We start from the raw sequence: 22,853 nt of genomic DNA, 5'->3' as shown, positions 1-22,853 counted from the left end.
TTACGTCCAAGGATCTTTTAGCAGAGTCAATATTTTATGTTTAAGTATGTTAATTTCGACTGTGATGTGGGATAAGTGCAATATAACGTCCCCTTGGTCATTACTTGCGACTCAATAAACTTGTCAATTCTTCCAAGGAAAGGTACTCTGAATGAGTTTCAACATAAGGAGAAGGATGTTGCTCCACCTTTTGTAAAATATGTGGATGGTACAATGTACAAAATGTATACTTAAACTGGTAGGATAGAGTTGTCTGACTAGAGTAATGCCTACCTTATAATGGAGGTAGCCACTTCACAAGTAGGTAGAAGGCAGTGGGGCCCCTCGTGGGCATCTTATAACCGTGCTTATTCACCATAGATATTCTGAAAACATATATGCATTCACCATAGATATTCTGAAAACATATATGCATACTGTAATCAGAAAAGAATCTTAACAATATATAATCATGCATATAAAAACACATATGGTCAATGTTAGAGCAGTGAGACATACTCACATGGTGAAGGATTCAACTAATCATGGATGTAGAGGTCAATTAGAGGATCTGGATGTGGTCGATGTAAATTTAACTCAAATTAGTGAATGGCTGGATTCAGCTCAATTGACTCTGTAAATATGAGGTATATAGTGATCAGTATCATGAGTATAGCCATAGGTATTGCTATTCCATGTATGTAATAAGTTCCAAATAAACAATACCAGGTTTTACCTTTGCACACTGTGGTCAAAATGGCTGCTTTAAGAACCGGCGTGTTTTCCCATCAATTTGGGCAGGAGAACATCACATCAGTGACGTTATGTAAACAAAGGTCTACCACTACTTTTGTCAGAACAAACCATAAATGAATAGATTGTCTAATTGTATAGAAACATGCTTGAACCTTGACTGAGTTCTCCCAGACAGTTTTGGTGTACACAGGACTGGAATGTGCATTAATTGGGACACTAGTTGTTTCTTGTTGCATAGTAGCAGCTTTTAGTGCCAGAGCTGCGTGTTCTCCCCCGCATCCACAACATACTCTGTCAGAATTAACAACACACATTCAGCATCTTTTGTAAAAACTCAATATTAGGTGTGTGTATCGCTAGATCTGGACTTTATCATGGATAGGCAGCCAGTGGGGAGCTGACAAACGAAATGCCCACCAAAATGCTATTAATCACTCTTTGACAGAAGGGATGCAACAAGGTCATAAGAAGGTTGCTGGATACTTCTTCAGGCCTGAGCGAGGTGATGGCTTGATAGTGCCAGCAAAGGCAGCCTATAGCGTATGCATTGAAAGGCACACATTTAATTTCACAAATCAAATTAAAAGGATCATGTTGCAGTGCAATACAACTTTCAACATGGAGCAGCTGCTTGCCCCCACACCCTCTCGAGGCTCATGGATAATTTCAATTGAAAATGGTGAAAGGCCCTGACACATACCTGGCAAACTGAAACGAATCTCTACCCATCAAAGTTAGTGATTAATTGGCATTTTCTCAGCCCTGTTAGTAGTAGGGCCTCAGAGAGGACTTGCCCTTCAGAAGGTCAATAATTCTGCTACACCAGTTGGAGCGTGGCAAATCCCTTCCTGGATCCTTGCGGCATACCTTTTGTGACTCAGGGTTTTGTCTGTGTGTAAATGTCTGGCAACACATTTCTTTTACAATTCCTGCATCCGCCCATTGTTAGGAAAGATTTCCATGTCATGTGTAATTTTCTCTCCAGTTGTGAACCCCCCAACTTTTTGCTGCTGTTTAAACACCATAGTCTGACTTTGCCAGTGAAGTACAGCCTAATGCTGCACTCCAATGGGCTTTTTGCTCACTTAGTTATGGGGAAACTGACATGCCCTTAAAGACAATCAGTACTGGGAGACTTTGTTTCCTTTAATCTTTTAATACTTTTTCTGCAACATGTTACAAGTGCACAGAGTAGCTTACAGTACAGTGTGCTTGGGTTCTTTAGTCATTTCACAGGGCCATAGACAATCTCAAATTGATTTTTTGAAGAAGTGCAGATGTACTACGGACGTGTTTTTCCCGCCCCCATCCCGCCTTCCCTAACCAAAGACGAGGACAGGTGTAACAAGATTCAGAATGCCATGCTCGACAAACTGAACACCCTACAAGACAAAATCATCAGTCACCAAAATGCACTAAAACATAACTATGCAACCTACACCTGGATCCCGCTTGCGAAATCCCAGCCTTCTCATTCGAAGAGATGAAGGAACAGGACGTACTAGCAATCCTCTACTCTATGAAGACATCAAACTGTAAGGGTGAATCCTGGCCAGCACAGCTCATTAAAGACAGTGCACCCACCATGGCACCTTTTATCACAGCGTTTATTAACGCCTCCTTCAAAACCAACTGTGTCCCATCATGCCTCAAAGAAGCCTGGGTGCATCCACTGCCGAAAAAACCTACACTGGACCCTAAACTCCCGGGAAACTACAGACATACTTGGAGACTCATCACCTACTAGGCTTCCGTCCAAAACACAGAAAGGAAACAGCATTATTGGACTTAAAAAAAAAATATATAGGCAAACCCGCCCTCCTGCTACTCCTCGTCTTATCTGCGGCTTTTGACCTTGACCACCATAATACTCTTTGCCACCACCTCTCCACAGCCGCCACATTTTCGCCAGATACCACTGCCTGGATTTCATCCTTCCTCAAGGAAAGAGCAATGAAGGTCTTCTCAGACCAAGCCAGTGCAAGGTCCGAACTATCTTGTATCTCGCCCACTCTTTGCAACCTTCATGAGATCGCTATTTAATTATCTGGACTCCCTAGGCATCACATATACTAATTATGCTGATGATACTCAGGTCCTCATACCCCTGACAGGAGACTATGAGGCTGACCAGAAATCCCTTGACTCCATCTGCGTCACTATCCAAACCTGGATGGCCGAAAATTGGCTGTGCCTCAACAGTGAAAAAACAGAACTCTTACTCATTTCATTGGCTCACCGGAAACAGTCAAGAAACTGGATGCAAAATACAACTCCTTCTGCATCAACAACACCCTCAAATCCTTGTATCTCAGGCAGTAAAAACTCTGGAAGTCTACTTAGACTCGAACCTCACTATGGTCAGGCAGGTTAACACCATATCTTCAGCATCGGCCTATCTCTCAAAACTAATCACAGCAGCCAGACCATTCCTGAAGCAACAAAACTGCCTCACCATCTCCAGAGCAATAATTGGGTCCCAACTGGGCTATTTTAACGCACTGCTGCTAGGTACCTCTGCGCGAAACATCAGGAAACTCCAAACGGTACAAAACAATGCCCTCAGAGCCGCCACTGGCATCTCAAGAAGAGACCACATCTCGGCCACTAGAAAATCTGTTCACTGGCTCCCCGTCAAGGAGCGTATTATTTTTAAGACTCTGGCACTCACTCACAAATGTCTCCATGACGCAGCACCCCTCTACTTCGCTCAGAGATTCAACCCTCCACACACCGACAAACCCACAAGAACAGCCTACACTAACCATTTGGCCATCCCCAAAAGCATCAGGGCACGGGCAGGGGGTGCAAGTTTCCCAGTCAACGCGGCCACCAACTGAAAACTTCTACCCCCCTCACTCAGGAGCATCGAGTTTCACACAGCGTTCAGGAAAGCAATCAAAACACTCTTGTTTGTGTAGGCTCCTAAACACCTGCGGTCTTATATGTATAATATATGTAGAACGGTACTCCTTAAAACAGAGGGGCTCATTACACGGTAGGCGGTAAGGGTTTACCGGTACCAGGAAATCCTTACCGCCTTACTATGAGATCCCTTTGCGGGTTGGGGAATTTAACGCCTGCTTTTTGCAGGCGTTAAAAACCAACCCGCAAAGGGACCAGTGGAGCTAATTGCGGTACCGTAATTAGCGCCTTCTCCATTCCCATAGAGCCCTATGGGGCAAAAATGGGAATGGGGAAGGGCAATGGTGGAAGGGGGAATTACCGCCCCGCCAACCTTGGAATGGGGCGGTAATTCCCCTTTCCACCAAGGCGGTGCCGGTATTTTACCGGCATGAACCATGGCGCTAATAGCGCCTTGGTTCACTGCCTTCCGTGTAATAAGGCCCAGAGGCTCTTCACACAACTAAGACATCCCTTGTATGTATCATATGAATATGACTGTATTCTCCAATGCACTTGCTCCCTGTAACCTTTGCAATGCCTCTTGTTCACGTAACTAAGACATCGGGCCTCATTACACGGTAGGTGCTAAACCATGGTGCTATTAGCACCATGGTTCATGCCGGTAATTTACTGATTCCGCCATGGCGGAATGGGGAATTACCACCCCATTCCGAGGTTGGCAGGGCGGTAATTCCCCATGCCGCCATGGCCCTTCCCCATTCCCATTTTTGCCCCATAGGGCATAATGGGAATGGGGAAGGCGCTAATTACCGTACCGCAAATTGCAGTACCGTAATTAGCCCCAAGGTCCCCACAGCTGGTCCCTACTTTAATGGCTGGTCTAAACCAGCCGTTAAGGTCGGGTCCCGCAAAGGGACCTCGTAGTAAGGCGGAAAGGGTTAACGGTCACCGGTAGCATTACCAGTGACCGTTAACCCTTACCACCTTATGTGTAATGAGGCCCATCTTCTTGAAACAGCACCTCGATGTTGCAGGCGCTTTACAAATACAAAAAATAAATAAATAAATAGGCGCAATAAGACAAGGAGGGGGAACAAGGGAGGACAAAATACCAATCTTACTAGGCCTTGTGTCATTCAGATCGCGCAAGTGCGGGGAGGGGGAGAAGTGCCTGGGAAGGGGGAAGTGCAGTTAACTTACAAGTGCAGTGAGCGGGTGGCTCATAAGTGTAGACAGAAGGGACTGTAGAGTTGCAGATACAGACCCTTAAGTGCTGGGGAGCCCTGAAGCAGTGCGAGGGCAACTGGACATGGAGGAGCCTGGGCCCGAGTTCAGGGGTGACCAGGTGACCAGTGCATGGAACAGTCAGGTGCACCAGCAGGGGAGAGGAAGAGAAAGCGGAAGCGAAAAAGAAGGTCTGAAGTTGGTTCCGGAACCGGATGTGGTTCCGCTCAAGTTTGAGAGAGGCAGGGAGGCTGTTCCAGAAGGAGGCCGCAGCCGAGGAGATAGATCTGCCCCCAACTCTCTGCTTAGAGAAGTGTCTGCCCCTCAGAGAGTTGGAGGTGGATGAGCGGAGAGCTCGAGAAGGAAGTTGTTTTGGAAGAAATATTTGGAAGTAGAGCAGTCCCAGGCCCCAGAAAGCCTTTTGGACAATGCAGAGGGTATTGTAGTTGATCCTTGCAGCCACAGGGAGCAAGCAAAGAGATTTTAAAGCTGGAGAGATACAATCCCTGGGCTTGAGGCCAAGGACAAGTCTCGGAGCCCTGTTCTGGATACTTTGTAAAGGTCGAAGAGTAGAGGCAGGAAGATTTAGAAAGAGAGGACCAGAGCTCTGGAGACAGTGAACATCTGGGGGAAAGTGAGAAAAGGAAGAATACATCTGAGGAGGTGTAGCTGATAGTTTGACTTCTTAGAGACGTCAGAGATGTGAGGAGAGAGCAGAGAGTGGAGTCGAAGATGACACCAAGGTTCGTAACCTCACAGGAAGAAGCAGGTAGAAAGCCCAGAGTGGGCGGCCAGAGAGAGGGGAAAGGAGGGAGCAAGTGTCCCATTGAAGAGGATCTCAGTCTTACTGGCATTAAGGCAGAGATCACTGGCGGCACACCATTCCTGAATTGCGGCCAGACAGTCTGGTATGAGAGAAGAAACAGAGGTGGCTGAGGGGAGCCTGAAAGAGAGAGGAGTGTCATCCACATAACATTAAAAATTGGAGCAGAAAGTAGCGATGCGGTGGGCAAGAGGTGCCAAAAAGAGAGAGAGAGAGAGAGAAAGAGAGAGAAAAAGAAAGAGAGAGAGAGAGAGAACCCCAGTTGGACCCGAGAGGGTCGGTTGGTTTGATAGGAGGTCAACCAGGCCAGGGCCTGATCAGTAATATCAAGGTTGTCCCAGAGACGATTGAGCAGGATGGCATGGTTGACTGTGTCAAAAGCAAAGGACAGATCAAGGAGAATGAGGACAGAAGGGAGATTAGAGTCAAGATTGGAGAGCGAGTCTTCACAGGTGTTCAGGAGAACAGTTTCTGTGCTTCTGGCAGCTCTGAAGCCAGACTGGTGGTCATAGAGGCAACCAACAGATTCAGCATGTAGGTTAAGCTGGGAGATAGCCAGCTTTTCCAAGAGTTTGTCCAGAGTGATGGAGATCGGGCGATGGTTAACCGGAGAGGAAGGATCGGCCGAGGACTTCTTTAGAATGGGGTGCACAAGAGAAAGCTTAAGGGGGCAGGGGAAAGTACCAGTGGCAATGAAGTGATTGCAGAAATCGGACAAGGCTGGAGCAAGAGTGTCGATGTGGTCCTTGATAGTTCTAGATGAGCAGGGGAGAACCTGCTTTGATTAAACTTTCCTAGATCGGACATGTCTAGAAACATCATCAGGGGTGAACAGGAGACAGGAGGAGTAGAGACTGCCTCAGACAGGCCAGGAGTGGTAGAGGAGGAGGAAGAGGAGGAAGCGAGGGTGGGCAGATCCCTCACATAGCACATCTTGCAGAGTTCGAGAGGTGTTATGACCGAATCATGCTGCTGTTAGCAACAGTATCTGCAGGGTGTGAGCTGTGAGGACATGATGAGCACCTAGGCTGAGTTGATGGAGCCACATCTTGGAGATTCCCTCTCAGGGCAATGTATGAGAGAGTGCTTCAAAGTGGGTCTTCGTCAGGAATGTGCATGGGGTGCTAGCCAATAGGGGGCCCTACCACCTAACAATGCCAATTGATCTTTATTTCCCATAACTGGAGACAAGCAGTTAATAAACAAGGGATACAGATGATTTCCGGAGCCTGTAATACTCTGATCAACTGAATTGCTAACCGTTCACGAACGGGTGCAAGCGGGCACGTCACTGTCCTTGACTCACCTTCCTTCACAAGCATGAGAAAGGGGCTTCCTTTTAAATCACCTCATGTTGTGCCCCTCTAGCGGGTGGGAAGGCAAGGGGAGTGTGGGTTTGTCATACTTCCAGCCGATAGTTAGGGGAAAGTATGTTTTTAAAGATTTGATTACAATTTACTGGAGTAGTTTTAATAATAATTGAATGAAAAGAAGATTAAACGTATTTGTACCTTTTTCTTTTATTATTTCAAAGCAATGTAAGCTATTTATATAATGTTTTGAGAAATTAGCGCTTCTTTTTTAACTCAGTGCTTTTAGGAATCATGTTTATTCATAGTAATGTAATGAAATGCTTCCTCTTTTTCCCCCCACTATTTTATCTATTGTCGTTGGTGCAACTGGGTGAATAGTTTTTAACCAATAATAAACCTAAATAATTGTTTTAAACGTCAGCATCCCATACCATCCTTTCCACCTCATGCTCTCAATACCCCTCCAGGCCACCCACGCGTTCATGTCTACACACATAACAGCACCAAGATGGACAAGATGCTGTAGTCACCCACCAAAGTGCAGATCTGGTGCTCTGTTTCATTCAGCCCCTCCTCAATCCCTTGCTCCCCAGGTGATCTGGAAGGAGAACAACCAATACTGCTTGTAGCTACCAATGTGCGTATTTAATCCACTTGTAGAACTCCAGTCCTCCACCCCCTATAGCAGTGTACTGTGATCCACCATAGAGGTCCAATAGCGAATTACCAATTGTGTTTAATAGGATGGCACAGAGGAAAGGATTAACATAACATAATATGTGTAGTTGTAGAGTGCATCCCACTCCCCCCCCCCCACACACACTGATGTATTTTGGTGTCCTAGACATAAGGTAACAGATTTTCATTCTTCCAAAACTCAGAGGCTCATTCTGTCAATCTTGGATGGATGAAGGGCTGGGTGTACCTGCAGGTTTCAAACGAGTGACTATGAGATGACACAACCATGGATCCTACCAGAGAATACACTAGTCCACTGAGCCACAGACCTGGATGCTAAACCTGGATCTGGACACCAGTTTCAGGAAGAGGCAGGAATGGAGACAAGACAGGAGAGAAGGAGACATGAAGGGTACAGGAACGCAGGGCGGGAGACCGGCTATCTCAGAAGCATAGAACAACCTGTGCAGACAAAAACTACAGCAGTTATTTACCTTTTGGTGCCTGTGCTTCTTACGCTTTGCAGAGAAGGATGATGCAATATTGTGTTTAGATCTAGAAATGGAAGACAATATGTTATTAAATACTACACATGCAAGACATCCTATACCGATATATAATCGAAACGTCCAAAAAGGAGCTGCCGTTCCCCTCTCCCCGCCCAGGAATGCACCCTCCATCACATACACAGAAGACAGGAATAACTGGAGGTCTATGAAGAACTTTACACTTGGCCTAAAAAGATGATCACTTTCTCACCAAAGGAGGGGTGAATAGTCGCCGGTCTCTCACCCACAGCAAATTATCCCCCAATGATTCCTTAGAATATTGTGATGTATTTCACATTTTAAATGGCAGTATTTGAGGTCCCAGGGAGACAATAAGGAGCGCTCAGGATCCCTGTGAGTGACTGCAGATCGGGCAGACTTAAGATCGGACATGCGCACTGCTGAGACACTAATATACAGAGCATGCGCAGTAAAAGGATGCCGGGTCAGGCACGAGTATAACAAGCACACACACACACACACAGCGCATGCTCAGTGATTACCCTACTGGGTACGATGATAAACAGTCGGGGCACTGAGACACCGATCACCTGAGCATGCGTAGAATCAGAATGATGAGCTATGTACATTTTGGAACGTCGTGCACATGCTCAGTGTTTTTGCGTAATGCGCAGGACAGGATGAGAACACGGTGGGGCAGGCATGCTCATGGGTATCATACGCAAAAATAGAAATTACGAATCCCGAAGGGCAGGGCATGCTAGAAGGAAAGAAATATCTGGATTACTTACCGGTAATCTTCATTACTCCTCGTTGTGTTCTTCCTCGTCTCAGTACGTACCTTTGAGTATGTCCATGCTCACTGGAACTCTGTTTTACAAGCTAGCTCATTCTGGCCCCTCCTACCCCAGTTGGTATAACCTCCTGATAAATTCATGCGTGCAGGGAACCAGTAATCAAAATAATCATGTTGAAGTCTAAATATGATATGATATGATATGATATGGTATTTGTAACGCGCCTATACACAGGTGTTTCAAGGCGCGACGAGGCAGGGAGGGGGGGGACAAGGGGAGACAGACAACGATCTTACTAGGCCAGGTGTCATTCAGATCGCGCAAGTGCAGGGGTGGGGGAGGGGGAAAAGTGCAAGGGGAAGGGGAGGGGGGGAAGTGCAGTACAAGGTAAGTGGCGTAACGTAATAAATAAATCAATAGGGCCAGCTGCTGGCAAGTGCGAGGTAAGTGCAGAACAAGTGCTGGGGGAGGGGGGACTGTAGGGATACAGAGACAGTCCCGCAGTGCAAAGGGGTTCCAGGGCATCAGTGCAAGTGGAGAGTGGCAGGGCCCAGGACCGAGGCCGTTTAGAGTGGTCCAGTTGCAGGATCAGTGCAGTTTCAGTGAAGAATTAATTAGCTGTTCAGCAGGGGAGAGGGAGAGAGAAAGCAGAAGCAAAGAGGAAGGTTTTGAGGTGCTTCCGGAACCGGAGATGGTTCTCCTCAAGTTTCAGGGAGGCAGGAAGGCTGTTCCAGAGGGAGGCCACTGCCGCGGAGAGAGATCTACCCCAGCTCGTTGCTTCGAGAAACGGCTAACCCTGAGGGAATTGGAGGCGGATGAGCGAAGGGCTCGGGAAGGAAGATATTTGGGAAGAGAGAGTTGAAGGTATTTAGGACCCAGGCCCCAGAAGGCCTTGTGGACAATGCAGAGGGTTTTGAACTTTATCCTCGGAGCCACTGGGAGCCAGTGTAGAGATTTCAGTCCTGGAGAGATACGGTCCCTGGGCTTGAGGCCAAGGACAAGTCTCGCAGTTCTGTTCTGGATGAGTTGCAGAGGGCGGAGAGTGGAGGCAGGCAGATTAAGATAGAGGCTGTTACAGTAGTCCAGCTTCGAGAGAACCAGGGCTCGGGAGACAGTGAGCTTCTGGGGGAAGGAGAGGAAGGGAAGAATACCTCTGAGGAGATGCAGCTGGTAGTGTGACCTCTTGGCGACGTCAGAAATATGAGGAGAGAAGGAGAGTGTGGAGTCGAAGATGACCCCAAGGTTTTTTGCCTTGCAGGTAGGAGCAGGGAGGGGGCCAAGGGAGGCAGGCCAGAGAGCTACAGGGAAGGAGGGAGTGGGAGTACCGATGAGTAGAATCTCAGTCTTACTGGCATTAAGGCAGAGGTCATTGGCGGCACACCATTCTTGGATAGCAGACAGACAGTCAGAGATGAGGGAAGGAGAGGGGGAGGCTGAGGGTAGCCTGAAAATGAGCTGGGTATCGTCCGCATAGCACTGGAAATTAGGGCAGAGAGCGGCGATGCGGTGGGCAAGGAGTACCAGATACTGGTTGAACAGCCAGGGAGAGAGATTAGATCCCTGGGGGACACCACAGGTGGAGAAAAAGATGTCGGAGAGGAAGGACCCCAGTTGGACCTGGAAGGGTCGATTTGAAAGGAAAGAGGTCAACCACGCCAGAGCCTGACCAGTGATACCCAGGTTTTCCCAGAGACGGTTGAGCAGGATAGCATGGTTGACAGTGTCAAAGGCAGAGGAGAGATCGAGCAGAATGAGAACACACGGAGTGTTGGAATCGAGGTTCAAGAGCAGGTCTTCATGGATGTTCAGGAGAGCAGTTTCCGTGCTTCTGGCAGCTCTGAAGCCAGATTGATGGTCATGAAGACTACCAACAGATTCAGCATGGAGGTTAAGCTGGGAGATGGCCAGTTTCTCCAGGAGCTTGCCCAGGAAGGGAGTGATGGAGATAGGGCGATAGTTAGCCGGGCAGGAGGGGTCGGAAGAGGGTTTCTTGAGAAGAGGGTGCACAAGGGAGTGCTTGAGGGGGGAAGGGAAGACTCCAGAGGCGAAGGAGTGGTTGCAAAAGTCAGCCAGGGCAGGAGCCAGGGAGTCGATGTGGTCCTTGATAGTTTTGGAGGAACAGGGGTGAACCTGTTTAGACGAGACTTTCATTGATCGGACTTGTCTGGAAACCTCGTCAGCAGAGAAAGGTGGAAAGGCAGAGAAAGAGGGAGGAGGGGTGACCGCAGAAGGGCCAGAGGAAGGGCCGGGTAGGGAGGGAGGGAGGTGAAAGGAGGAGAGCGAGGACAGGATGTCCTGAGTTTTAGAGATGAAGTGAGAGGCCAGTGCAGTGCAGAGGGCCTGGGAGGGGACAGGAGAGGTAGAGACTGCAACAGGGTTGGCCAGCTCCTTGCAGATTTTAAAGAGTTCGGCGGAGTTGTTTGATGCCGCAGAGATGCGGGCTTGGATAAGGGCTCTCTTCTTGGTGAGAACGGAGAGCCGGTACTGCCTTTGGAGCAGGCGGCAGGCCAGTTTGTCAGAGGATGAACATGAAGCACGCCATTTCCTCTCTGCAACCCTGCACTTGCGTTTTAGGGTGGCGAGATCCGAGTCATACCAGGAGTTACATTTGGCTTTGGGCTTCAGGCGGATTCTCATGACGGGGGCAAGGATATCAAGAGTAACAGATATAGCAGAGTGGAGCATGGAGAGGGCTGTGTCAGGGTGGGAGTCAGCCGAAGGGGCAGGGGGGGGCGAGAAGGTAGCAGCGAAAGCCTCAACTGACACGCTTCATGGGTCGGATGACCGAGAAGGTGGGTGGCAGTGAAGAGGGTGGCTTTGCCTGTGGGGTAGGCAGGGTGAGGTGGGAGGATAGGAGAAAGTGATCACTCCAGGAGAGAGGAGTGGAGAGAGGGACGGAGAGGGGAAGGTCAGAAGAGATCAGAGCATCAAGAGTGTGCCCAGCAGAGTGAGTAGGCCCAGATGGGAGAATAGAGAGTGAGAGAGAGTCGCAGAGGTCACGAAAGAGACCAGTGGGGGGACTGGAGGCATCAAGGTGGATGTTAAAGTCGCCAAGAAAGAGGAGTTGAGTGGTTGAGGACAGGAGTGCGGAGGAGAGGTCAGCCCACTCAGAGAGGAAGGAGGAAATTTGACCAGGTGGCCGATAGATAGTAGCCACGGTAAGGGAATGGCTAGGAGAGAGAGAGAGTCGGCAGACAAGGCATTCAAAAGAGGAGTAGGTCTGCGTAGGAGTGACAGTGGCAGGAATCCACTCAGGGAAGATAAGGGCAACACCACCCCCTGCACGGTTGGGCCTGGGCACGGAGAGGATCTTGTAACCGTCAGGTAGGAGTGTGTCAAAGCTGGTGGCAGAGCTGGCTGTGAACCATGTCTCAGTGAGACAAAGGACGTCGAGGTCCAGTTCCTCAAGAAGGTGACAGATATTGGAGGAGTGCTTGATGGCAGAGCGAGTGTTTAGTGTGGCAATGTGGAGAAGGCTGCCATCCTTGAAGAACTTCCGGGGAGGGGTACAGATCAGAGGTACGCCCTGCGGAGGTATTGAAGAAGGAGGTGAAGAAGGAGCACGAGAGGGGGCAGGGAGGGAGGGTAGAGGCAAGGTAGCCAAGGATAGAGGAGGGGGGACAGCAGGAGAGGAGAGGAAGTTGATGAGGTGTGGGAAGCGTCTATCGAAGAGGTGAAGGTTGGCCTGAGGGCCTTGGACCAAGACGGTCCCATTAGCGTAGACATTAATGATGGCCTTAGAGGAGCGGAAGGGGGCCAAGAGGACATCCCAACGGGTGCCACCATTAATGGGAGAGGAGGAGAAAGGGTCCATAGGTCAGGCGAAGGCACGAAAAAGAGGATGTCAGTGAGAGTTTCCTTAGAGCAGGCATTAGTGTAGGTGTCAGCGATAGGGAGGCCTGGGTTGGAGACCAGGATGTCCTTTTTAAACTTTTTCCTACCAGATTTAGTGAGGAGAGCAGGATAGTCAATCGAGAAGCAGTTAGAGAAGATGGGCGAGACGGAGAGCACCATGGAGTAGGAGGGAGGGAGGGGGGGGAGACAGACGAAACGAGAGCACGCAGACAGGAAGTGAGCGGCAAGCCAAGTTACCACAATTAGAGCAAACAAACAGTAATGCGTATTAGGTACCGGGCCACCTAAGTTTGAGAATCCTGCGAGGGGAGAAAAAGCACCCTAGTATACCACAACTGTGAATACAGTGAGGCAAGCCCCCATGCGGATGTTACCAGGAGTAGGAGGGGTGGGCCGGGGAACGGAGAACAGGTGGAACTGGCGCCTGGCATCCCCTGCGGACACCTGCAGACACACAGGGAGCCGCACTGTAGGAGTCGCCCTTGGCCTGGGGCCCTTAGCCGCGGGGGGCTGCCGGGCAGAGGGCTGCCCAGGAGGGGGGAGGTTATAGGCAGAGGGAGAGGAGGGGGGGGGTTGTGCGGGCAGGGAGGCAGGGAGGGAGAGGAAGACCAGGAAGTGGGAGGGGGGAGCAGGAGCAGGCACAAACACCGCGCTAGGAGCGCGAAGAACAATTCAACTTTTTTTTTTTTTTTAAAAACACAAAACACTCACGGAGGCCCAGGCAGGGCTTCCCAGGCCTGCTGATCCCCTCAGGCCACCGGCGACCGCTCTCCACGCTCAGCTGGAGAAAAAAAGCGAGCGTGGGGAACGGCCGTCGAGTAGGCCAGAGGGGAGGCAGGCACACAGCCAATCAGAGGGGGGGGTGGGCGGGCAGGGAGGCGGGGAGGGAGAGGAAGACCAGGAAGTGGGAGGGGGGAGCAGGAGCAGGCACAAACACTGCGCTAGGAGCGCGAAGAACAATTCAACTTTTTTTTTTTTAAAACACAAAAACACTCACGGAGGCCCAGGCAGGGCTTCCCAGGCCTGCTGATCCCCTCAGGCCACCGGCGACCGCTCTCCACGCTCAGCTGGAGAAAAGAAGCAAGCGTGGGGAACGGCCGTCGAGTAGGCCAGAGGGGAGGCAGGCACACAGCCAATCAGAGGGGGGGGCGGGCGGGCAGGGAGGCGGGGAGGGAGAGGAAGACCAGGAAGTGGGAGGGGGGAGCAGGAGCAGGCACAAACACCGCGCTAGGAGCGCGAAGAACAATTCAACTTTTTTTTTTTTTTTAAAACACAAAACACTCACAGAGGCCCAGGCAGCGCTTGCCAGGCCTGCTGATCCCCTCAGGCCACCGGCGACCGCTCTCCACGCTCAGCTGGAGAAAAGAAGCGAGCGTGGGGAACGGCCGTCGAGTAGGCCAGAGGGGAGGCAGGCACACAGCCAATCAGAGGGGGGGGCGGGGGGCGGGCAGGGAGGCGGGGAGGGAGAGGAAGACCAGGAAGTGGGAGGGGGGAGCAGGAGCAGGCACAAACACCGCGCTAGGAGCGTGAAGAACAATTCAACTTTTTTTTTAAAAAAAAAACACAAAACACTCACGGAGGCCCAGGCAGGGCTTCCCAGGCCTGCTGAACCCCTCAGGCCACCGGCGACCGCTCTCCACGCTCAGCTGGAGAAAAAAAGCGAGCGTGGGGAACGGCCGTCGAGTAGGCCAGAGGGGAGGCAGGCACACAGCCAATCAGAGGGGGGGGGTGGGCGGACAGGGAGGCGGGGAGGGAGAGGAAGACCAGGAAGTGGGAGGGGGGAGCAGGAGCAGGCACAAACACTGCGCTAGGAGCGCGAAGAACAATTCAACTTTTTTTTTTTTTTTAAAACACAAAAACACTCACGGAGGCCCAGGCAGGTCTTCCCAGGCCTGCTGATCCCCTCAGGCCACCGGCGACCGCTCTCCACGCTCAGCTGGAGAAAAGAAGCGAGCGTGGGGAATGGCCGTCGAGTAGGCCAGAGGGGAGGCAGGCACACAGCCAATCAGAGGGGGGGTGGGCGGTCAGGGAGACGGGGAGGGAGAGGAAGACCAGGAAGTGGGAGGGGGGAGCAGGAGCAGGCACAAACACCACGCTAGGAGCGTGAAGAACAATTCAACTTTTAAAAAAAAAAAAAAACACAAAACACTCACGGAGGCCCAGGCAGGGCTTCCCAGGCCTGCTGATCCCCTCAGGCCACCGGCGACCGCTCTCCACGCTCAGCTGGAGAAAAGAAGCGAGCGTGGGGAACGGCCGTCGAGTAGGCCAGAGGGGAGGCAGGCACACAGCCAATCAGAGGGGGGGGTGGGCAGGCAGGGAGGTGGGGAGGGAGAGGAAGACCAGGAAGTGGGAGGGGGGAGCAGGAGCAGGCACAAACACCGCGCTAGGAGCGCGAAGAACAATTCAATTTTTTTTTTTTTTAAAAACACAAAACACTCACGGAGGCCCAGGCAGGGCTTCCCAGGCCTGCTGATCCCCTCAGGCCACCGGCGACCGCTCTCCACGCTCAGCTGGAGAAAAGAAGCGAGCGTGGGGAACGGCCGTCGAGTAGGCCAGAGGGGAGGCAGGCACACAGCCAATCAGAGGGGGGGGTGGGCGGGCAGGGAGGCGGGGAGGGAGAGGAAGACCAGGAAGTGGGAGGGGGGAGCAGGAGCAGGCACAAACACCGCGCTAGGAGCGCGAAGAACAATTCAACTTTTTATTTTTTTAAAACACAAAACACTCACGGAGGCCCAGGCAGGGCTTCCCAGGCCTGCTGATCCCCTCAGACCACCGGCGACTGCTCTCCACGCTCAGCTGGAGAAAAGAAGCGAGCGTGGGGAACGGCCGTCGAGTAGGCCAGAGGGGAGGCAGGCACACAGCCAATAATGCACAGCGCTAAAGGTGTAGCTTCTTTATTCACTGGCTTGTAACTGCCAATTTAGCGGTAACTCCGCCCACAACACGTGATCGGCTGGCACCCGATCTAGATAGTGAAATGGGGCAAGCTAAACGCTTGTCCCCATAGACATAAACATAGGACATTACACCTCCCCATAGCTCTCAACCATTTATGTCGCAAAGGCGGGTGAAAACACCCGATTTTATTTTTGGCGGGTGAGAGGCCCATTGAAACGAATGGGCGTGCAGGAGGCTTGGCGAGTGAGTCAGCTGTTAACAAGGCGTGTGACACCCGCCAAAAGCGTGTGAGTTGAGAGCTATGCCTCCCACTTAATCCAAGGCAGTAAATCCAACCTTCCTCAATGGGCGGGCGGGAATAGTAGTGCGTACTGGGATGAGTAAGAGTAGGACTAGGAGTAATAAAGAAAGTAATCCGGCTTTACCTCTGTGTCCCTCTTCCTTGTTCAGTACTTACCTTTGAGTCGCACCAAAGCAAAACAGGAAGGATGCCCATGCACACCACAAAAGACACAAACACCAAGGGTAATGCAAAAGCAACCCAACACCTATTTATTAAAGGAAGAAAAAACAGCAGGAAGACAAAGTCCCCTGCCCCCTCCTAAATCAGACACAGCCCCCAGAACCGCACGCCAAAGGAAGTGCACGGTGCCCCCTCAACGTTGAGCTGGTAATAAATGTCTAGTAAGGGCACCCCCGCAAATTAGCCCAGGAGGCCCACCCCCCCTTGTGTACCGGCTCTGGCCCCGGTCCGCCGGGCAGATTCCAGAAGAATCATAGGCAAGGAGAATCAAGGACTTAATCCACAGGCTGAAGAGGGAAGAGATGGTCAGAAAGATGAAAGGACTTGGTCCAGGAAAGACAGTGCAGAACGAGCATCTTGACATCCAGGCAATGCAAAGCCTCCTCAGGAGAGGACGGATCAGGGAAAAAGGCAGGAAGGACAACCTCCTGACACCGATGGAACCAAGAGGAGACCTTTGATACAAAGGAAGGTTCACATTGCAGTAACAAAGGTAGTCTTGAGAGTCAACCACTTCAGCTCGACATCCTCCAGCAGTTCTAAGGGAGGCTTCTGTAACATAGCCAGGACCTTAAGGGCAGGTCCCAAGGAGGATCCCTAACCGGGCCCAAAGAACGAGAGTTCGCCCACCCCCTTCAAGAGCCTCGAAACCAGAGCCTCCCCTCCAGTTGGAGGAGACCAGGAAACACAAAAGGCCTGAATGGCCACCCACTGAGAACGGAGAGCAGAAACAGCCAACCCTTTTTCAGCACCCTCCTGGAGAAAAGGCACAATGTCAGGAAGCCCACAGACCAGAGCCTGAACACACCTCGGAGAACACCAGGACAGAAAATTGGTCCAATAACGGATGTAAGAATTAAGGGTAGAGGACCGATGTGCCCTCTGGACCATCCCAGCAACATCTGCAGAAAGGCCTAACGCTTGCAGACCCCTCCTCTCAGTTTCCAGGCCCCCAACGGATGAGACAAAAGGGGGAACCGCCCACCCTCATGGGAGATGGCCAACTGGGCAAGATCCACATACTTGCCAACCCTACCGATTTAGGCGGTAGGATCCGCTTTTTAAGCAGTCCTACCAACTACCGATTTAGTGGCAACAAATACCAATTTTTGTAAAAAAAATAAATAAAAAAACATTTTTTTTTATGGGTTTTAAATATTTTATTAGCCAATATGTGGACATTGGGTCCTTGTGAGTCCAAGCTCTCCAACATTTGAATTCCCATATTACAAACCATTCACAACGCAATCTATTTTGCTCAATATTCCATCTCTGTACACACCCCGGATGACAGCTGAAAGCACCCAAATTATCATTTTGCCAAACCAATCAAAATGAAAAGCTAGAATTGGCGTGTTAAAAGTGGCATCCGTCTGGACACGTATGAACCAGCTGCAACTTGTATGTTATGGTCCAAAGATACCAAAGCCAGCGGTTGCACCAGCTTGGATAGCACCAACAGTAATGTTTTAGACTGCTATATAGTATCTCGAGGTGACCCTTTTCCTAGCGGAGGTCCAAAAGACAGACAGGAGTAGGAATGACTTGTCAAAGAGTTAACATCTGCAGCTGCAGACAAGAGCAACATTTCAGCATGGTTTAACCGGCCAATACGGAGTCACCTTCACACTAACCAGTAGAGCAACAAGCCCTTTCAAGTAGCATGTTCAATACACAGGGTAATGCACTAGTGTCTTTACAGTGCCACAGAACCAGAACATAAATTAAAACAAACAGAAAACAGTACTGGTGGTTCCACAAGGACTGCATCCTTAAAAGAAGTACTTACAGTGTATAAAAGTTCACTTGATTAGGTATTTGAAATACAACTTTATTATGGTCTAAACGAAAAAAGGAACGGGAATGACAGTAACAAACAGGGTTCACCACTGAAGTGATGTGACTGTAGCAGTCTTTAAATTAGATTTGAAACTTGAGGGCTAAAGTAATTGCAGTCCAAACGAGCTAAATACGCAGGTCCAAAATATGAAGGAATACATTTTACTGCCACATTCACTCCGAAGCCCATTCATCTCCTTCAGCATCCCAAAGATTAGGCAGATGTTCTGCTCAGCTAGATAATAAAGTGGCAAACACGCTGCACCCCCGACATCACAGGACAGTTGCCTGTAAAACTAGACTTCTGACGCTGGGCTCCAGCGCTCTCCCTCACAGATTGTCGTCTTCATCTGGCAGTGTGTAACAAGGTGAACCTGTCATCAACACACCTGAGCCCGCAGGTAAGTTATAAGGGTTTATTTGTTACATTCATAGTAGGAAACACCGGCACATCCTTACCAGCCAGCTCTCTATCTCCAACTGTCACCCATGGAACATACACTCAGATTACAACACTCTCAGCACAGTGACCTCACCACATTCCACTGACATCACCACTGCAGGGAAGACACATGAGAGGAAACTCTCATTATAACACTTCTTCCTCCCTTAATTCAATTAAAGGACACACCAACATTGTAAAGTACTGATCCTTCTCATGCACAACTACCATCCAACACAATACCTATACAAATATGCGTGGCCACCTCGTACCTGCCCAGCAACACCCAAGCTCACATGAACACAAGACCCAACCCCAGGAAACGGTCCACATGAAGCCCATTCACAAACCAAGGCCCACAACAGAGCACAAAAGCTCTAAGCTACCATAAAGGTGCAGAAAAACACTGACACCATTGAAACTATCTCCCCACTAATAAAACCCAAAGTATGGAACAGGTGGAAACATAACCTTGCACAATTACTACAAATAAATGGAACACAAATTCACCCTACAAATACTACAACTCTCCTTGTCCACCAAACCACTGACAACAGAGGAACCCACCGACATGAATTAAGGGCTGCACCTCCCCTCAACTGAACTGGAATACATATCGAGGAACAAAACAAAAACAAGAACTTCACCTGCCTCAAGCTGCCCCTTGAAGCCTAGGGCCTGCCACACCCCAGCGCCCCCTAAAACGGATACACCTCTAACAACCAAAAACCCCTCAGTGCACCAACAACCTTCCACCCTGGTCCGCCACCCCAGGGCACCAGGGCTGCCACCCCCAGGCACTAACCCAACTCAAAAGAGCAACCACCGGGGACTAACCCAACTCAAATGAGCAACAACAAGCACAACCAACACATCAGTTCTAAAAAAAAGACTCCCTAAAACCAGGGAACACTATAACTCTGACCAGAACCCAACCAGAAAATACATTGCAAATCTAATCCCTGTGAAAACTCAACACACCTAGCACACAGGAACCAAAGTCCCTACCACAATACTGCAACTCCCAAGGAACCCTGCGTCCCTGTCAAAACGAAACACCTATACACACCGGGGACCCCAAGTCCCTGCCAAAAACAACACCCGACTACACCCCGGGACCCCTAGTCCCTGCCGAAAGTGACACACCTCTACACCCATGGGACCCCTAGTCCCTGCCAAGTACAGAACACCACTGCACCCACGGAACCCTTGGGTCCCAGCCAAACACGCTACACCATCCCCTAATGTGAGACCCCCAGCACCCGCCAGGCTACCACAATGGACAAACTATTAACAAGGTGCAAAATGACACACACATCACCTTGAAATGGGACCCCTAGCACCTACTAGGCTACCACGGTGGCTACTACAACAGGACGCGCACAACCTACATGCGCACTCACACCACAACAAAAGACACACAAATTGTAAAACAACTGTAGCATTACAAATGAAATATCAACAGAGCTCTTAAATAAATGCAATGCTCCAAAAAGACATGACACATAATAATCGTAGGTTTCTTCGCACACTGGCAAACAACTACAGTGTGAACCCTCACTGCTTAAGAAAACAAATCTTTGAAATGGTGCAAAAAAAAACACGTTAGTTAAACACGATCCAAAGTATATCGGCCAGTACGAAACCCAGGTCAAAAGAGATCAGTCAGTGTTTCCCACAAGTTACGGAACGGACAAACTGCCCATCTCAAACACATCAATTAAAATCCAATGCTACAATAACATTCTTGCAATTTTTTTTTTTACTCTTCTGTTAATCTATGGAATGTCAGCAACAAAAGTAGCAAAGGTGGGCAAATCCGAAAGGCACGGACACTCCCCTCCCACAAGTTCCAGCAATGAAGCCGTAATACGGAACCCAATTAATTATAAGCAAAAAGGGGGGGAAAAGAACGACCCCCGTCCCCAGATCTGACCAGTCCCACCTGCATGAAAAACATGTTAAGCACAAAAGCAGTTTAAAACAAACTGTAAAGCAACTGTACCATTAGATTTTTTTTTTTTTTTTTTATGAGGCCACAACATGTACATTCTCACCATACTGGCCCGACACATGATAATGAGCTAACAATGAGCAGGCCACAACAAGTACACATGACATCACACACTGCCCTTACTGCTAATCCAAGTTCCAACACAAATCAAAACGTCCTCCTTCCGTCAGGCTGCACAGTGCCCCCGCACTGAAGTAAGATGTGCTGTCCTCCACCCGGCGGACACATGTCCTGAGGAGACGCTCCAGTGCCGTACTCCCGAAGTAAATCCAAGTTGCAGCCATTAGCAAGCACATAACAATCCATAGTGACAAAGCGCTCTTCACAAAATCGCTGCCCATGGACCACAACACAATCCATGCTCACCACGGACGCTGGACGTTCCAACTTACTTCCGGACCTAGGAACGAGGCTGTCATTACGTTGTCTGCGTACGCGGCACGTAGAGCATTCCAGAATCCTTCTGTGCTCCAGCACACCATACAGGAACGTTCTGAAATCACAAAGAAACATCATTTCAAAAACAACACCGCAGGGTTCACTTCTCCTGCGGATGGAATGCCTGGCGTCAGTACACAGACCCCGGCAGCCGGAGACCTCCATTACCGGACCTTCCACGGCGGCCAACACAGACTCCGTTGACAATCCCAGAATCAATCTGCTCCTCACAGCGGTCCTTCCTCGCCCGGCATCTCACCAATACCGGACTACGGGGCAATATTCGACCTTGCCCCGCTGTCTCGGAAAGATACGAGAATGTGGGGAGGCGACACCTCCCAAACACGATGCTCCGCTTTAGCATTCACAGTGGTCTTCCACAGAGGCCACGCTCCAGCTGCTGGACCTGGAGACACCGTAACCTCACAGGCCTCCACTTCGGCAGATGTAAAAAAACACTGGACGTGAAGCCAAAATTACGCCGGTACCTCCTTGAATACCGGAACCAGGCTCCAACTTCAAAGGAACCTCATACTCGCTCCAGCACCACCCAGCCTGCTGGGCTGCAACTCTGGTCCGGACTCCAGGGTTGCACAGCTGGACTGCTTCCCAGGATGTGGACACTTGGAGGGCGGTGTCCTGATCAGCTACTGTCCCCTCCACGACAGGATCCCATCCTCGTCACCAGTATAACAAGGTGAACCTGTCATCAACACACCTGAGCCCGCAGGTAAGTTATAAGGGTTTATTAGTTACATTCATAGTAGGAAACACCAGCACATCCTTGCCAGCCAGGAACGGGAATGACAGTAACAAACAGGGTTCACCACTGAAGTGATGTGACTGTAGCAGTCTTTAAATTAGATTTGAAACTTGAGGGCTAAAGTAATTGCAGTCCAAAACAGCTAAATACACAGGTCCAAAATATGAAGGAATACATTTTACTGCCACATTCACTCCGAAGCCCATTCATCTCCTTCAGCATCCCAAAGATTAGGCACATGTTCTGCTCAGCTAGATAATAAAGTGGCAAAGCCGCTGCACCATCGACATCACAGGACAGTTGCCTATACAACTAGACTTCCCACGCTGGGCTCCAGCCGCTCTCCCTCACAGATTGTCGTCTTCATCTGGCAGTGCAGTGGTTTGGGCAATCTGTAAATCTTGTTCATACTGTGCTGCCAATGATGGGTCCATAACAACTTCAGGGGGTGCGAGGGCAGGCATTGCTACAAACTCCACGTTGGGATCACCAATTAGCTTTCTTGCAAGCCACAGAAAGGGTTTTTCAAAGTTGTAGTTACTCTTGGCAGAAATATCGTAGTGCTGCAGATTCTTCTTCCTGTGAAAGACTATGGATATCGCCTTCACCATCCTGTCTTTAATATCCACTTTGTTGCCACAGAGCACAATGGGGATGCTTTCACAGACTTGTACGAGATCTCGATGCCAGTTGGGGACATTCTTATATGTGACTCTTGATGTGATGTCAAACATGATTATTTATTTTTTTGGCCTGGATTTAGCAGCCTGTTCAGCCATGGTTGCAGGGTGAGAAAGTACACAGAATCCGAGGAACGTTCTTCAGTGGGGATGTGCCCAAGCTGCTGCTTTTATAATGGTGTGTTCTTACTGGAAGCAGGTAGCAGACCAATGCGCCAGTGCAACCTCCCCAGACTGTCAGAGGTGCCCGTGAGAGCCGCTCCAGCACTTCAGGAGATCAACAGCCACATGGTTCACTGTACCTCAGCTCCCCGGTGCCAGTCATCTACACGCTGGGGCGAGCCGCTGAAGCAATGGTGAGCCACTCCTCCTAATGAGTTCTGGCAGGTGTGAAGTTGTGCCAGGAGCGGGGGGGAAACCACCTGCGTGAGTCTCGCCATTTCCACCCGCCTGC

General features: G+C 50.0%; 1 long non-coding RNA gene and 1 pseudogene across 1 annotated transcript; both read right to left on the bottom strand.

Moving 5' to 3' along the window:
- Positions 1-243: 243 nt before the first annotated feature.
- On the bottom strand, positions 244-8,567 carry LOC138557998 (uncharacterized). The gene is made up of 4 exons (XR_011298153.1): positions 8,401-8,567; positions 8,136-8,196; positions 503-613; positions 244-397 (listed from the first exon to the last, which is right to left on the bottom strand). It is a non-coding gene; the product is annotated as an uncharacterized lncRNA (long non-coding RNA).
- Positions 8,568-22,066: 13,499 nt separating this feature from the next.
- Positions 22,067-22,453, bottom strand: LOC138557995 (GTP-binding nuclear protein Ran pseudogene; annotated as a pseudogene).
- Between the last annotated feature and the right edge of the window lie 400 nt (positions 22,454-22,853).

Source organism: Ambystoma mexicanum, unplaced genomic scaffold (genome assembly GCF_040938575.1).
Source record: "Ambystoma mexicanum isolate Mex_15411 unplaced genomic scaffold, UKY_AmexF1_1 Mex_scaf31, whole genome shotgun sequence".
Taxonomy (NCBI): Eukaryota; Metazoa; Chordata; class Amphibia; order Caudata; family Ambystomatidae; genus Ambystoma; species Ambystoma mexicanum.
Note: the sequence above shows the minus strand (reverse complement) of the source record. Positions and strands in the feature narration are given on the sequence as shown.